Source organism: Lolium rigidum, chromosome 1 (assembly GCF_022539505.1).
Source record: "Lolium rigidum isolate FL_2022 chromosome 1, APGP_CSIRO_Lrig_0.1, whole genome shotgun sequence".
NCBI classification, from domain to species: domain Eukaryota; kingdom Viridiplantae; phylum Streptophyta; class Magnoliopsida; order Poales; family Poaceae; genus Lolium; species Lolium rigidum.
The window spans coordinates 146,709,553-146,727,287 of NC_061508.1; the positions used below are offsets into that span (position 1 = coordinate 146,709,553).

The 17,735-nt window shown below is 44.2% G+C and overlaps 2 long non-coding RNA genes across 3 annotated transcripts; both read right to left on the reverse strand.

Moving 5' to 3' along the window:
• Positions 1 to 11,445: 11,445 nt before the first annotated feature.
• Positions 11,446 to 12,714, reverse strand: LOC124682540. Its single transcript, XR_006996323.1, has 2 exons — positions 12,615 to 12,714; positions 11,446 to 11,767 (listed from the first exon to the last, which is right to left on the reverse strand). It is a non-coding gene; the product is annotated as an uncharacterized LOC124682540 (long non-coding RNA).
• Positions 12,715 to 15,385: 2,671 nt separating this feature from the next.
• LOC124682541 lies at positions 15,386 to 16,613 on the reverse strand. Of its 2 annotated transcripts, none has more exons than XR_006996324.1 (3): positions 16,578 to 16,613; positions 15,873 to 15,951; positions 15,386 to 15,684 (listed from the first exon to the last, which is right to left on the reverse strand). It is a non-coding gene; the product is annotated as an uncharacterized LOC124682541 (long non-coding RNA). The 2 variants fall into 2 exon arrangements; XR_006996325.1 differs by having other exon boundaries at positions 15,873 to 15,962; positions 16,578 to 16,593.
• Positions 16,614 to 17,735: the final 1,122 nt, after the last annotated feature.

Sequence of the window (17,735 nt, forward strand, 5' to 3'; positions counted from 1 at the left end):
ATTATAGTAACATCCTGCTATTATTTAGTTCATGGCCAATTTTAAGTAATTGCACATGTTGGTTCGCATTCCCTGCTCTATAGCTTTTGGCATCGTAACTTCTATATTTGGTTTACATTCCCCGCTCTCGTAGATCTAGCCATCATAACTTTATCTTGCTCGGTCGTTGTTACAAAAATTATGGCCTGCTACTATGTTGTTTGTGCCAATTTTTTACTCCATGAACATGTTGGCTTGCATTCCCTGTACTACGGGTGATGCCATTGTTTTGTATCTAGTTCATTGTAAGCTAACAAAGTAAGGACTTAGTTTGGCATGCTATCACTCTGCTATCTAGCATGTAGTACAAATAAACTTGTCATACTACTAGATAATAATTTTGCGTGCCATCTTGTTCTTCAAAAGCTGCATTATTGACTTGTTTCTCTGACTTGGCATGACGCTCACATATGGAAAGCTGAACATATTGGTTTGCATTCCCTCTTATACAAGTTCACAGGTGATCCCACTATATTACGTATCCGGTCCATCCTAAGCTCCAGCATTAACTATCCTCTATGTGTTGCTCATTACAAGTTTATATCCCGAAACATCTTGATTTGCATCCCCTTCACTATAAGTTCAGGAGTATTATTTAGTTCACGGCCAAAATGAAGTAATTGCACTTGGCACATGTTGGTTCACATTCCCTCCTCTTTAGCTTTTGCCATCGTAACTTCTATTTTTGGTTTACATTCCCTGCTCTCTAGATGTAGCCATCATAACTTCATCTTGCTCGGTCGTTGTTACAAAATTTATAGCCTCGCTACTATGTTGTTCATGCCAATTTTGTACTCCCCGAACATGTTGGTTTGCATGGGACTCGACGAGTAGTAAGTCTGTCTGTTTCATTCTAACATGCTCGTTATATTGGTCGTTGGTATGCGGCATGCACTCTTTGTTTGCTTATTGTGCGCATTACAATGATCTTGTTATAACGACGAAATGATGAGTTCCAAATTCTTTGGCAAACAATATTGCGGTGTCTTTGCGTTTCCATTGTTGCTTGTCTTAACTTGTAATGTCTTTGTTTCGGATATAGGTGCTGCATGGACAACTTAAAAGATTGCCTGGATCGCTTCATTGTATTGCTAGGTTTAATTACCATTCAATTTCTCTGGGTTCTGTAATATTTTTTCAAAGCCTTGCAGCTGATGTAATATTTAGTTAGTTTTTATAGTTCTTTCGCGCATTTTTTCTTTGGTGCTTGTGGTAAGTGAGGCTATCCGACAGAAATCAATGTTGCGTAAATATTCTCGATATCTAAATCACGAATTCCCATCCCTTAAACGGCCCAATTAAGCGAAATCACATACGTGTCGGCCCGCAAAATCCTAAAGCGCCTTTTACGCCGGCATATAAACAGCAACTAAACGGGCCGGCCCACTTACTTATTGGGCCAGCCCACTTGATTTACTGTGGACCCCACACTTTTATTGGGCCGGCCCACTTGCTTTAAGGTGGACCCCACCCACTACTGGGCCGGCCCACTAACTAGTTGGGCCAGCCCAATTGCTTTTGTGGTGGTCCCACATACTAAACGGGCCATCCCTTTAAGACGAAAGTGGGACCCACCTGTGTTTTTGGCCCGGCCCACTAGCGTGTTGGGCCGGCCCACTTGCTATATGGTGGACCCCACATACTAAATGGGCCGGCCCTTTAACAGAAAGTGGGACCCACTCGTGTTTTTGGCCCGGCCCACTAGCGTGTTGGGCCGGCCCACTTGCTATACGGTGGACCTCACATACTAAATGGGCCGGCCCTTTAACAGGAAAGTGGGACCCACCGGTGTTTTGGCCCGGCCCACTATCTTGTTGGGCCGGCCCACTTGCTATATGGTGGACCCCACATACTAAATGGGCCAGCCCTTTAACTGGAAAGTGGGACCCACCTGTGTTTTTGGCCCGGCCCACTATCTTGTTGGGCCGGCCCACTTGCTATATGGTGGACCCCACATACTAAATGGGCTGGCCCTTTAACAGGAAAGTGGGACCCACCGGTGCTTTTGGCCCGGCCCACTGGCTTGTTGGGCCAGCCCATTTGATCAAATGTGGACCCCACGTACTAAATGGGCCGGCCCGATAGCAGGAACGTGGGACCCACATGCTAATTGGGCCGGCCCAATAACTTCTTGGGCCGGCCCAGTTGCTTTAATGTGGACCCCACTTTGTAAATGGGCCGGCCCGATACCACGAAAGTGGGTCCCACATGTCTTGTGGGCCGGCCCTTTTGCCTGTTGACCGGTCAATCGAGTGCATTCGGCCCGGCCCACATGCTTAGTGGGCCGGCCCATTAAAGTTTTGACCGATCAACCTTAGAGGTTAGGCCCGGCCCACGTAACTAATGGACCAGCCCAGCTATATAGTTGACCGGTCAAACTAAGTCGACTGGCCCGGCCCGCAAACTTAATGGGCCGGCCCGCTTAAGACGTGGCGGGCCTCGTGTGGGCCTACCATCTACCACGGGGTTTCAGCCGGTTAACGCCGTTAAGTGCCAGTTAACGGCGTCTGCCACGTGTCAGTTTGCATGACGTCAGCAGTCAACGGGCTCCCGGAAACACTTGGGCAACGGTCCGATTTTCCGTGGCGGAAGGGCGCCCAAGCGCGACGGACCGAAAAAATCGTCGTAGGACTTTGCCTGACGCAGTTTCGACAATAGAACCCATATCGTCGGGTTAGGCCCATAGGCGACGAAAAATACCCCTTAGCGGACGATTTTGAGACGTTGTCTATCAGAACTTTTCTTGTAGTGCCTTCTTCTGGATACAAGCTTGTAAGTCGCTTGCCGTGGCAGGTCTTTTGTAGGTGCCTCTGAAGTGTTTCTCGAAAGCGGTCTTCAGGTCAAACCAGCAAAAGATGGAGTTCTTCTCGAGGTCGCTGAGCCGGATCCGGGCTGGACCTACAAGGTACAACCGGAGCATGCGGCAGGCGATATTAGGGGTTCCTCCGGCAAAGGTTACTGCATTATAGTAATCCTCAATCCAGGTATCCGGCCTTTCGGTGCCATCATAATGCTTCAGGTTTCTGGGTAGCTTGAGGCTCATCCTTGGCTTTGGTTCCTCTCGAATCATCCTGCCAAAGCACTTCGGTCCGATGTAGTCGGTTCTGTATTCGTTGAGGCGTTCCCGTGCGTCGCGCGAGCCGTGGCGGGGAGACTGTGAGCGAGAGCGAGATCTCCGGCCGCCACCTCCGCCTCCACCTCCGCCGCCACCACTAGGTAGTGGTGAGGGAGACCTGCGAGGGGGCCGATCCGACCTCTCGCTTCCGCCTTCAGATTCTCCCCGGCCTTCCCGGTGCTGGCTCCGGCTCCTGCGGCTGCCTTCGCCGTGGCGCTGGCTGCCCTGGTCGTTCCGGCTCCGGCGAGGTTCCGGATCGCGCTCCTCATCCCGACTCCTCCTAGGCTCGGGCTCACAATCGCTGTTCTGTTTCCGGCGAGGTTCCGGCGTGCGTTCCTCGTTTCGTTTCTTGAAGGCAGCACGTTGTCGCGGATAACAATTCCACCATGCCCCCGGGGCCTGGTGTTTCCGGCTGGACTACGGCGGCGAGAGGGACGCGGGTAACCATTGGGCGGAGGAGAGGGGTTGCGGTACTTGTCCCGTCCAGAGTACATCGCATCCTTTCCCTTTCTTGGATCTGACGGTGGCGTCTTTGATGGTACGGGGATCGGATTTGGGTGTTCCCTGGCTTTCCTTCTGCGTTCCGAAGACCGGTTCGCAATTCGTCATCTCGATGGCGATTGTCGTGGGCGTCCTTCTGCGCAGTGGAGATGCAATGCTCTGGGTTAGACTCCAACTTGCGCGAAGTGTCTGCCTTGCTCGCTCGCTTCATCGCCGAAGCGACGAGCGTGCGAACGTAGTCGATGTCGATCTCCTCGTTCTTTTTCTTCAAGATCTCTGCAGCCTTCGTCATATTGTCCTTTGGGGTTGCGAACGGCTGCTGCTCCGTTGGAGTTGCGAAGGTGATCCTGCGGGGAGCTATCAACTCACGCCGGGTCCTTTCGACCTCGTGATGAGCTTCAACGATCTTGTCCTCCCAATGCTTTCGGAGTTCCTTGACCTTTGCCAGTCCTTCGCCCACCTCCTGCTCGCGCTGGATGAAGTCTTCCACAAAAACTGCGGCGTGCTTCCTTTCCTCCAGCATGGCGGCTGCGGTGTCCTTAAACTTCTTGGCTGTGGCCCGCAGCTCCACTCTCTTAGCTTCTAATGCTTCTACGTCTTCGGGAGTGATGGGTTTGTTTAGAATATCCGAGCGATAAACCGCATCCATGCCTGCTTGTGCGACCATCTCTTCAGGCGACAGGAGGTCCTCCGAGGAAGAATCCTTGCGGGGTCGCTCCCGCGACATTGGAGATCCTTGATGGGATGGCTAGGGGTCGGATTGGGTGCCTGCCTCTTCTGATCCGTGTTCTCCCAGCGCCGCTACAGTTGCAAGTACCTGCTTTGGCTGGGCGGAGTCAACTTCAGGCTGATCACCGTATCCATATTCCTTCACCTTGCGATCGAACTCTTCAGTGTCCATGGATTGGGTGTCTCCGGAAATTGGGCTTAGGTTTCCCAAAATCGACTCTTCTGCCGGAGTTCCGCTTTCTCCGACAGCCTCTTGCTGATCCGGAGCAGCGTTGTTTTCCGGGGCCTCGACCTGCTCGGGACCAGCTCCGGCTTCTTGAGGGGAGGTTCCGGCGGTATGGGCCAAGAAGTGCACGAAGTGGCACCTTTGCTTTTATAACACCTGGGAGACCCAGGCGGATCTGCATTGGTCTTCCACCGTTATTTCCTGCTCAGGGGCGGATTGGGTGGGCTTTGATTTTTTCAGATCTAAGGCGGAATCTTCGCTAGGAAGTTCCTGCGTCTCAGATCGGATCTTCGCGACCGCGTCCTGCTCAGCGGCGGTCGCGTCAGCCCTACTTACCAGTGGGTTTCCGTCGGAATCGACGGTTTCCCCGATGAAGATGTGTATGCCGCCAACTGGGACGATGGAGAGCTTGACGGGGTCGGTTTTAGCCGGAATCCAGCACTCATCCGGAGGGACGATCGGCAGATTTCCGGCGTAAAGGACACGCCCCACAGCGATGGTGTCGTCGTAGCTTCCCATGGCGGAACCCTCCCGGTTCCGGCCTCCAGACGCCGCCAGCCCCACGGTGGGCGCCAACTGTCGTTGCCTAATCGACGGTACCTCGGAGGAGGGATCCTCACGAGGGGGAGAAGAAGTAGGGGCCATAGGGCGGAGTGCACACGGGACGGTGGTACGCGATTTACCCAGCTTCGAACACCCGCATGATGACAGGGCCTACTGCTGCTTGTCCGGAATTATCTGGGCGCTTTCGCGTTGTTACAATGAGTTGTGGTTGTGCCTCTAGGGCTCCCGGGATCCGGCTTATAAAGGCGCACGGATCTAGGGTTTACATGGAGAGTCCTAGCCGGAATACAAGTTGCCTAACTACAGTACAATGTCTTGCCGTGTACGTCAAGGATCCGCCTTCCTCCAAGTACGTGCTGGATCCGGATACTTCATGGGCCGTCACGGATCCGGCCTCCTTTGTAGGTCGGTAGAGATCCGGCTTCCTGTTCTGGGCTGGACTTCATCCTTCAGGATCTACAGCAACTGGGCCGCCCGATGGGCCACATGCCTCACCACCAACTATGGGCCACCCGGGCTTGCCGGATCTAGGCCATGCCGTTGATATACCCATAAAGTATACCCACGACAGTCTTTCATTGAAAAACACTTATTCAAATAACCTTTTACACTGCTTAATAGTTCTATATCATTCCCAATCAATAATATGTCATCTACATATAATATCAGGAATGCTATAGAGCTCCCACTCACTTTCTTGTAAATACAGGCCTCTCCATGACACTGTATAAACCCGAAGTCTTTGATCACCTTATCAAAGCGTCGGTTCCAACTCCTGGATGCTTGCTTCAGTCCATAAATGGAATGCTGAAGTTTGCATACCTTGTCAGCATTTTTAGGATCGACAAAACCTTTGGGTTGTACCATATACAACTTTTCCTGAATGTCACCATTAAGGAACGCCGTTTTGACATCCATCTGCCAAATCTCATAATCGAAAAATGCAGCTATTGCTAACAAAATCCTCACAGACTTTAGCTTCGCTACAGGTGAGAAAGTCTCATCGTAGTCAACTCCTTGAATTTGTCGGAAACCCTTTGCGACAAGTCGAGCTTTATAGACAGTAACATTACCATCAACATCTGTTTTTCTCTTGAAGATCCATTTATTCTCGACAGCCTTGCGGCTATCAGGTAAGTCTACCAAAGTCCACACTTTGTTATCATACATGGATCCCATTTCGGATTTCATGGCTTCTTGCCATTTGTTGGAATCTGGGCTCATCATCGCTTCTTCATACGTCGCAGGGTCTTCATCATTGTTGTCCACAATCATGACATTTAGACAAGGATCATACCAATTAGGAGTGGTACGCTCCCTTGTCGATCTGCGAGGTTCAGTAGCTACTTCGTTCGAAGTTTCATGATCATTATCATTAGCTTCCTCTCTAATCGGTGTAGGCTGCACAGGAACATCTTCCGGAACTGCGCTACTCTGATCTTCGAGAGAAGGTTCAATAACCTCGTCAAGTTCTACTTTTCTTCCGGTCACTTCTTTAGTGAGAAACTCCTTCTAAAGAAAGGTTCAGTTCTTAGCAACAAAGATTTTGCCTTCAGATCTGTGATAGAAAGTATACCCAATAGTTTCCTTAGGGTATCCTATGAAGACGCATTTCTCCGCTTTGGGTTCTAGCTTGTCCGGTTGTAACTTTTTTATATAGGCTTTGCAACCCCAAACTTTAAGGAACGACAGCTTAGGTTTCTTATTAAACCATAATTCATACGGTGTCATTTCAAAGGATTTAGATGGTGCCCTATTTAAACTGAATGCAACTGTCTCTAATGCATAACCCCAAAACGATAACGGCAAATCAGTAAGAGACATCATAGAACGAACCATATCTAAGAGAGTTCGATTACGACGTTCGGACACACCATTGCGCTGTGGTGTTCCTGGCGGTGTCAACTGTGAAAGTATTCCGCATTTCTTTAAATGCATGCCAAACTCATAACTCAGATATTCGCCTCCACGATCAGAACGCAGAAACTTAATCTTCTTGTACGTTGATTTTCTACTTCACTTTGGAATTCCTTAAACTTCTCGAAAGTTTCGGATTTATGTTTCATGAAATAGATATACCCATATCTACTCAGATCATCTGTGAAGGTTAGAACATAACGATAACCACCGCGCGATGCTACACTCATTGGTCCGCACACATCGGTATGTATGATTTCCAATAAGTCAGTAGCTCGCTCCATTATACTAGAGAATGGAGTCTTAGTCATTTTTCCCATTAGACATGCTTCGCATCTATCAAGTGACTCAAAGTCAAGCGACTCAAGTAGTCCATCGGAATGGAGTTTCTTCATGTGTTTCACTCCAATATGACCAAGACGACAGTGCCACATATAAGTAGAATTATCATTCAATTTAATTCGCTTAGCATCAATGTTATGAACAGGTGTTTCACTACTATTGAGACTTAACAAGAATAAACCATTCATCTCAGGTGCATGACCATAAAAGATATTATTCATAAAAATAGAACAACCATTATACTCAGACTTAAATGAATAACCGTCTTGCATTAAACAAGATCCAGATATAATGTTCATGCTCAACGCAGGCACCAAATAACAATTATTGAGGTTTAAAACTAATCCCGAAGGTAGATATAGAGGGAGCGTGCCGACAGCGATCACATCGACCTTGGATCCATTTCCAACGCGCATCGTCACTTCATCCCTCGCCAGGCTTCGTTTATTCCGTAGTTCCTGTTTCGAGTTACAAATTGAGAAACCGAACCAGTGTCAAATACACAGACACTAGTACGAGAACCAGTAAGATAGACATCTATAACATGTATATCAGATATACCTTTCTTATTCTTGACAAGGCCGCTCTTCAGATCAGCCAAGTATTTGGGGCAATTTCGCTTCCAGTGCCCCTTCCCATTGCAGTAATAGAACTCAGTATCAGGTTTAGGGCCACCCTTAGGCTTCTCAGGAGGCGCGACAGCTTTCTTGCCGCTCTTCTTGATGTTGCCCTTCTTAGGTTTGCCTTGCTTCTTGAAACTGGTGGTCTTGTTGACCATCAACACTTGATGTTCTTTCTGTATCTCAATCTCAGTAGACTTTAGCATGGAGAAGAGTTCAGGTAACTCCTTGTTCATGTTCTGCATGTTGTAGTTCATCACGAAGTTCTTGTAACTTGGTGGCAGTGATTGGAGGACACGATGAATACCCAGCTGGTTAGGAATCACTATCCCCAAGTCACTGAGCTTCTTCGCATACCCGGACATAGCGAGCACGTGCTCACTAACGGAGCTGCCCTCTTCCATCATATAGCCAAAGAAGTGCTTCGAAGCCTCATAGCTTTCCACGGCCGCATGAGTTTGAAATATCGTTTTCAACTCATTAACCAGCTCATAAGGGTCGTGGTGCTCAAAACGCTTTTGGAGCTCCGCTTCAAGGCTGCATAGGATGGCACACTGAACTAGAGAGTACCGAATCACTCGAGTCTCGTAAACATTCTTTTCTTCCTCGGAGACTGCAGGGGGTGGTGGGGGACCTAGCGGTGCATCAAGTACATATTGCAGATTTCCGCCATTGAGGAAGATCCTCACATGACGGAACCAGCTGGTGAAGTTGCTACCATTGCTTTTAAGCTTTTCTTTCTGTAGGAACTGGTTAAAATTGATTGATGGGGACGCCATGATCTACAACATATATTTGCAAGAGTTTAGATTAAGTTTATGACAAATTGAGTTCAAATTTTAATTTTACAAAATTAAACTAGGTGAACTCCCACTCAAAACAATATTCCTCGCATTGTCTTAGTGATCACACGAACCAAATCCACTACACCAAGTCCGATCATCACGAGACAAGATGTAACTTCAAAGGTGAACACTCAAAGTGTTCATCATATCAATCATATGACTCATTCTCTACCTTTCGGTATCCCGTGTTCCGAGACCATGTCTGTACATGCTAGGCTCATCAAGGCAACCTTAGTATCCGCGTGTGCAAATCTGGCTTGCACCCGTTGTATGCACATGTAGAATCTATCACACCCGATCATCACGTGATGCTTGATGTCTACGGGTGCTTCTATTCTTGTAGACAGTGTTGGGCCTCCAAGAGCAGAGGTTTGTAGAACAGCAGCAAGCTTCCCTTAAGTGGATTACCCAAGGTTTATCGAACTCAGGGAGGAAGAGGAAAGTTTTGAGAGGTGTTTGTTGTTGTCAACGAATGGTAGTGGGCACTCTAACCCCCTTGCCAAACAGACTTTCAAAGAGCGGCTCCCATGAAGGACGTTCTCTACCAGTAAGGTAGATCATCCCTCTTCTCTTTTGTTTACACATGTATTTTAGTTTTATTTATGGTTGACACTCCTCCCAACCTTTTGCTTACACAAGCCATGGCTAACCGAATCCTCGGGTGCCTTCCAACATTCACATACCATGGAGGAGTGTCTATTTGCAAAATTAAGTTGCTTACCGATGAATCAGAGCAAAACATGTGAAGAGAATTATTAATGAAGGTTGATTAATTGGGGGCTGGGAACCCCGCGCCGACTCTTTTTGCAAAATTATTGGATAAGCGGATGAAGCCACTAGTCCATTGGTGAAAGCTGCCCAACAAGATTGAAAGATAAAACACCACATACTTCCTCATGAGCTATAAAACATTGACACAAATAAGGAGTAATAAAGTTTTGAATTGTTTAAAGGTAGCACATGAAGTAATTTACTTTGGAATGGCGGAGAAATACCATGTGGTAGGTAGGTATGGTGGACACAAATGGCATGGTTATTGGCTCAAGGATTTGGATGCACGAGAAGAATTCCTCTCAATACAAGGCTAGGCTAGCAAGGTTGTTTGAAGCAAACTCAAGTATAAAAGGTGCAGCAAAACTCACATATGAACATATTGTAACTATTATAAGACTTTACATTGTCTCCTTGTTGGTCAAACACCTTAACCAGAAAATATCTAGACTCTAGAGAAACCAATCATGCAAACCAAATTTTAACAAGCTCTATGTAGTTCTTCATTAATAGGTACAAGGTACATGATGCAAGAGCTTAAACATGATCTATATGAGCACAACAATTGCCAAGTATCAAATTATTCAAGACATTATACCATTTACCACATGCAGCATTTTCTGTTTCCAACCATATAACAATTAACGAAGCGGTTTCAACCTTCGCCATGAACATTAAAAGTAAAGCTAAGAACACATGTGTTCATATGAACCAGCGGAGCGTGTCTCTCTCCCACACAAGCATTTATTCAGAGAATGAAAATATCAAAACGAGAATAAAAGCACACAGACGCTCCAAGTAAAGTACATAAGATGTGACAGAATAAAAATATAGTTTCAAGAGAAGAAACATGATAATTTGTCGATGAAGAAGGGGATGCCTTGGGCATCCCCAAGCTTAGATGCTTGAGTCTTCTTGAAATATGCAGGGATGAACCACGGGGGCATCCCCAAGCTTATACTTTTCACTCTTCTTGATCATATTGTATCATCCTCCTCTCTTGACCCTTGAAAACTTCCTCCACACCAAACTTGAAACAAACTCATTAGAGGGTTAGTGCATAATCAAAAATTCACATATTCAGAGGTCACACAATCATTCTTAACACTTCTGGACATTGCACAAAGCTACTGGAAGGTAATGGAACAAAGAAATCCATCCAACATAGCAAAAGAGGCAATGCGAAATAAAAGATAGAATCTGTCAAAACAGAACAGTCCGTAAAGACGAATTTTAAAGAGGCACCAGACTTGCTCAGATGAAAATTCCCAAATTGAATGAAAATTGCGTACATATCTGAGGATCACGCACGTAAATTGGAAGATTTTTCTGAGTTACCTACAGAGAATCATACCCAAATTCGTGACAGCAAGAAATCTGTTTCTGCGCAGTAATCAAAATCTAGTATTGACTTTGCTATCAAAGACTTTACTTGGCACAACAATGCAATAAAATAAAGATAAGGAGAGGTTGCTACAGTAGTAACAACTTCCAAGACTCAAATATAAAACAAAATTTCTGTAGTAAAATAAACACATGGGTTATCTCGCAAGAAGTACTTTCTTTATAGCCACTAGATTTAGATGTGCGCCTTGGCGCACGACCCCGTCAAATTCGCGCTGGTTTATAGTTTTTTAGGTTTTACAAAACAAAGCCAGTAGAATGAAAATAGGACAAAACACACGAAATCACGAAATGTACCACACGCTTATGTACAATCTTTCGCATTGGTAAACAATTGGGAAAATACTATTATGCATCTATAAGGATCAATGATAAATCGTCCAAAAACAAGCAGACCTATAAAATGCAGAGAAATATATTACACATAGTGAAGTAGCGGTATAAGTTCAGAGAAAAATACATTGCTTCTCCATGTGTAAGGTCTACATATATACTCCAGTAGTTCTTGTCCACTAAACAATTGGGAGTACATGAGAAGCTTAGGTGACTTCCTTCACTTTGATATATAGAACGTGAACAAAGCTCAGTAGCATAAACGGTAAGAATCCGAAGAGTGCTCACAACAAGACCCCAGAGGCAAGGAACACACTTGAAGAGCTAGGGCATAAGCTCTCTCGCATCAGTGGATAGTGACCTGATGGGTAAAACACAAAAATCAAGGAATACGATTTCATTTAAAAAGCATACAAAAACAAATTTTCTAATTTCATTGTACAATAAAATATAATATACTTTAGCAGCAACTTCATGACTGAAGCAAGATGTAAGTAGATGATGCGAACAAAGGTATAATATACTTCAGTAGTGTGACAACAACGTCAGGTACGACTACATGATGCCAACAGAAACTAAGAAATATTGCTTAACTCATGCAACTGCAAAATCTAGTTCGTTCTGAATCCTATTGCCAGTGCAAATCAACTAAGCAAGCATCGTTATGAAGCCAATTGCCGGTGAGATATCAACTAAGCAAGTATGAACTCGACATAAATGAAGCATAGCATAAACCATGCTGAATATGAAGTACCCAGCATAGCATGTATATCAAACCATAGAGACCTACATCTAAGTGTCAAAAGTAGGGAAATATATTGCATATAGGTACATATACATGGTCCTAAGATAACAATAATCGAACACAGGGTAGACACCCATTAGGGTTCACAGCAGAGATGTTCATTATTTACATATAATAATACAAAGCATCAAACAAGAGCAACACGATGATAACAGAGGTCACTACCCAAAATGGAACATCGGAAGCAGCTAGTACAGAAGGCGGTCAGGTTCTTAGTAATATACAGATACTTTCTCATAGGACTAAAATAAGTAAGGTAAGGCTAGTAAGAGGTAGATCCACCAAGCATTGAAAATAAGTAGCAAATATACATAGTTTGGAGCAGACATGGTATACACAGTAGGGCAAAGGTAGAATACTATATGAACAAAAACAGAGTGTCTAATTAGATGTCTTGGCTCACTTGAGCAAAAACCCACAACATGGTGTTTGTGGAGGACAAGAAGTTGGTGACTTGGGGTCGACTATGTCTTGGATCTCCATGTGTTCAACACCAATTTGTACATGCTATGCACTACTATCGGTCCTAGAAAAACTGCAATACCAAATAATCATCAGTTAAGCAGCCAAGGAGAAAAATTTAAATAAAATACATAGCGATAACTCAGTAGTAAAGAGAAGTAGCTCAGATTTCTTATTTAGCAAGGAGGCAGATGTCAGAACTACGGTGGGCTCTACATACATGACAACGACACTAATATTTTTTGGTAAAAGCAAAACTCAGGAGATATATAAGGTTGTACTTGGTACATACTACATAGATACAAATCAACATGCATCTCCAGATAGAGTTTCAAGCTGGAACCGCTAAGTGTTGGCCTCTCATAGTTGTTCCTCTAAGTTTACACTGCAATCTTCAAATCATATCTTGCACATGTGAGAGCGAACCTCTCTGATAAAGCATATAAAATAATAGCGAACTGTGACATCAGTATACAAATGAAAATAGGGATTAACAAACGGATAACCAGCGGATCATGCAACGCAGGAAGACATAAGTTACAAAATGATACTTGCATTAGAATTCAGGAACTTATTCAAGGTAGATGATGAACTGGTCCAACTTTCAAAGTTGGAGTGAAAACATTACTCGTAAACATTCAAGGAGGAGCCTGGTATCAAGAAGGGAAAAAAAGACACAAAGGGAAAATTCCAAATAAAAAAACAGTTTGTAAACCTTAAGAGGTTTCTGATTGCACTGTAAGGATGAAAGACCAAACATAACTAACTTTTAATACTTATTACTAACAAAGAGCCATCATGATGATAAAATACCGAAGTTGAACCTGTAATTGGTAAGTACCGCAAAGTCATTTATATTTCCTCAATTGTTTCTGTACAAAATACTGATAGGCTAATTCTTTCCGTATGATTGTTTGTTGCATTGTTTATTCACCTTAAAGCCGTAGGTGTTATTATTATTTACTTATGTTGGCTGTACATGAAAGGCTCAAAAACATTCTTGTTTCTGGAACATGGGTTTGTTGATAGTCTTACTTATTGTCAGAAATAGCATATAAGTGAGCTACATAATAGTTGGATCTACACACATGCAGGGTGTACACCGACACATATATACAACCGAAGGTTCAAGCTAGGACCGTAGGCTGTACTTTTCTTTAAAAGGAACGAACATTTGCAGAAAAGCAAATAATTTGTGGAAATCTTGCTGGGTACTCTTGTAGTAGGATGGACCGCATAGGACTAATATTTATAATTTGACAATGAAAGAACTTCCACCTCTGTACGGGCCTCTAAGAACAAATCTGGACACCATGGAAATAAGTCTACACGTAGATAAAGTGGCATACACAGATTAAGAACTTACTTTGATATGCACCATTCCCTTTCTTTTTCATCAAAAGATGGATCCCGAGCCTATGAACTTATCTTCCTCCATTCAACAATATCCCGAGGCTATGGAAGTAAGTAGTAACAATATATATAATAATCAGGTCAGTGCACATAGTATTTAATCGGGACACATTTAATATAATTTGAAGATTTTACATAACCAAGATTTGAAACATCATGATATCTTCTTTTACTATGGTCTATGTAACCAGAATACTTACTGAAAGCATAAGTTGTCTACAGAAGAAAGAATGGCAACAAATAGGCCTTACAACTACACATTGTATAAGGAAGGACGTGTTTTGGCCCATCGGAATCTATTCAGTCTAATCCGCAAGATTTTATGAGATGGGGTCATACGTTCTCTCTAAAAAAACCTGAGATCATATGTATTATAAAGAAAATAATCTTCTGCACATACAGTAATATATAGCAAGCTATAAATATATCATTTCATAAGTATATCACTTTAAGGATTGGCACCAAGGACAGGAAACAAAATGTTAGGAAAGTGAGACAAAACCTCAATGACTATTTGGACACTATAAAATAGATAATAAGTACCGTTCATATAAAAGTATCTAGAGATCAGAATCGATACCTCCATAGGTAGATAATAACATAATTTGGTTGAAATAATACCAGAAAATTCAGATATTTAAGTTGAACTAACTAAACATACTCAAGTCTGATATGCAGCTGATCCAACATCCAGAGCACACTTTCTAGGTTACTGATGATCCTCGAGGAGCTCCAACCCGAAGAGTCCTCAATATTAACCTGCATAGGAAGGAATGAAATTCCTGCAGTTGTGTCAACTGAAATCATGTCAATAGCCAGGTAATGTGTTTTTTAAGTCCTGAATTTACTGGAAGTCTGGAATTAAGATTTAGTTTGTTACTTCCATTTGATTATTTGATGAAAATATGATTATCTCACCCAGTCATGTTCTTATTGCTTAATGTTTTGATCTATAATGCTCTTACCATGCATATAAACTTTGCAGACAGTTGTAGGGTGGATCTTCTTGAGCTGAAAAATCTAGCACACAAGGAAAAAAGGTTCTGCAGAAACTTAAATCAGGTCAAGCCTGCCACAAGAAAAACAGGAAACCAAATGTTGGAAGTCTGAAACAAATCCACTGGTTCCAAATTTAAACCAACCAAAGGCAACTACAAAGTAAGTACATGAGACATAAATCCAAACATGCTGCGGGAACCAAAGTTACCTGGCGTTAATCAATAGTGTATAACCTATCATCAGAAAATGGCACCTTGGAGTTGGGATCAAGGAGGCAAGCAGGCCAGCCATATCATTATTCATATATCCAGGATACCTCAACGTGGTTGTGCTTGCAGATATAATAGTGGAGACCAAAGAGTTTTTTTGTCCAAAGTATGATTTAAACTAACGTCGGAGGACCATTCTATTAGGAGTTGTATTGTCAAGAACAACCACACAGTCAGCATATAGTTCGAGACGCTTCCGATTCAAAAGGAAGTTGTATGGTTGGACAATAATGTCACTCATTTTCAACTGATTTGGAAAGACACAAATATGTCTGGACAAGCTTCTTACTTCACCGATAATTTAGGGCGCCTAGCACATAAGAACCACACCTGAACAATGTTGGCAAGTGACTTCACATCAGTGGTTTCTCTATCTTCTTTTGCCAAAAATAATTTTGAAATATGACAAGATTACAAAGCATATCTGCTATAGAATATATAATAAATAAGATGATTTTCCAATTCGAAACAGGGTTGCAAATTTCCCTATTTATGGTCAACAGGGGTTGAAAGAATACCTTGGGGACAAATTCAAAGTGCCAGCCAGCAAAGACATATTTTTTGCAGCACTCCACATTATTGTAAGACAACCATGACCTGAAATGGAACTGAAGGGCAACTCTTAAGAATAAGGAATCAGATACAAAAGCATCCAAATTCCACCCTATATTCAAATAAAGAGCAAGAAAAAATAGCAAATAGAAAACTAATACATTTGCACTCTACAAGATGGCTGTTCATACAAATAACAACAACTGTATTGCTGAAGAGCACTGGTATGAACAAGGAATCAGAGACAAAAGCATGCAGATGCCATCCTATATTCAAATAAATAGCAAATAGAAAACTAATACATTTGCACAGTACATGTTGGCTGTTCATACATTCATGGTTCAGATCGATATACACCAGTACACCTGCATGGACATTACAAAGCTAACATACCTGAGCTCATTACAGGTAAATTGCAGTAATATATTTGACCTCTGAGCACAAGATGCATATTATACATTGAATCCATTTTCAGAGAACGAAGGTGTCACATATAATCGGTAAATTTCCTCTCTTTAGAACAACACCGTTTTATCTTTCACCTAGAGCTATTGGGTGCAGTGGGACAGTGACGTGTATGAAAAAATGGGCATTTCCAAGATGAATAATGGGTATTGTAAAGAGTATGAAAGAAGGTGATAAAACGTAAAAGAAAAGGTAGAGCAGCAAACCTTGCAGTAGTCAATTTCAGAATACAGTGATTGAAGATTACACTTAACCGAATCTTTGCCCCAAGCAATTTGAAAACTGAGAAATTGAGCAGTATTCGAGCAGATCTGTACAGTAGCCACAGAAAAACTGTTAGATTTCTCAACCGATTTAAAGCATAGAACTATGAGCAAAAACAATTGGTAAGAGAAAGAAGGAAAGAGGTGGTATCCTGTACAACAGCAGGGACATAACCAGATGAGATGTGCAGCTTAACTAAAAAATGAGGTTACCGGGAATATATAGAGAGAGGGAGGGAAAGAAACCGTCCTTTGGTGCGAGCAGGGGGCGGGGGCAGGAGCTCCGATGGCCATTCCCAGCTATGAACCGCCCTGCCGTTGGCCAGATCGACAGCGAGGAGGAGCATCCCGGCCAGGAAATCGCCCACAGCCACGAAATCTCATAGGAACCACTACTCCCGGGTCGCCACAGCCACGTGTATTTTGACCTACCACCTCATGCACATCAGAGATGAGGGGATGAGGATGAACTCACCGGCGACGGTCAGAGAGCTCACCGGGCGGGTCGAGGCCGCAGATGGCAGCGCAAGGGGGGAGGCAAGGAGCAGACGCCAGCCTCAACACGAATGAGGAGAGCGGGAGGGGATGCGTCGTGGATGAGGAGAGGCGCGAAGGCGGCGGCTAGGAGAGAGAGGAGGAGGAGAGGCATTGGAGAGGAGGAGCTTGGCGATTGGGTGGATGGCGGCTGTGCAGGGATTGGGGAGGAGCAGCTCGTGCACGATTGGTGGCTAGGTTACCACGGATGGAAAGGTCGAAAGTACCCCTGTCTATGCCCGCGCGGAGAAGATATTTTGGACGGCCGGCGCGAGGCGAGCGTGACCCAGAAATCGACCCACAGCGACTGACGCGCGGGTCCGACCGACCGTAGGACCCAAACGCAGTCAGACGCGGGTAGATGTTGGACATCGCATGTGTTTCGCTAGTGCCAAGGATCGACGGGGTAAAATTGCGCGCGTGCTCCGCGCCAACCAGAAGGCACGCTGCTGCCCAGGAACGAACGGCTGACATCGATTTTCGGCCAGCCTCTGTAAAAATCGGACGGTGCACATTCTTAGGTCGTCGTGAAGCCCCCTATGGGGGGCATCGTTTATACCTTTAGAT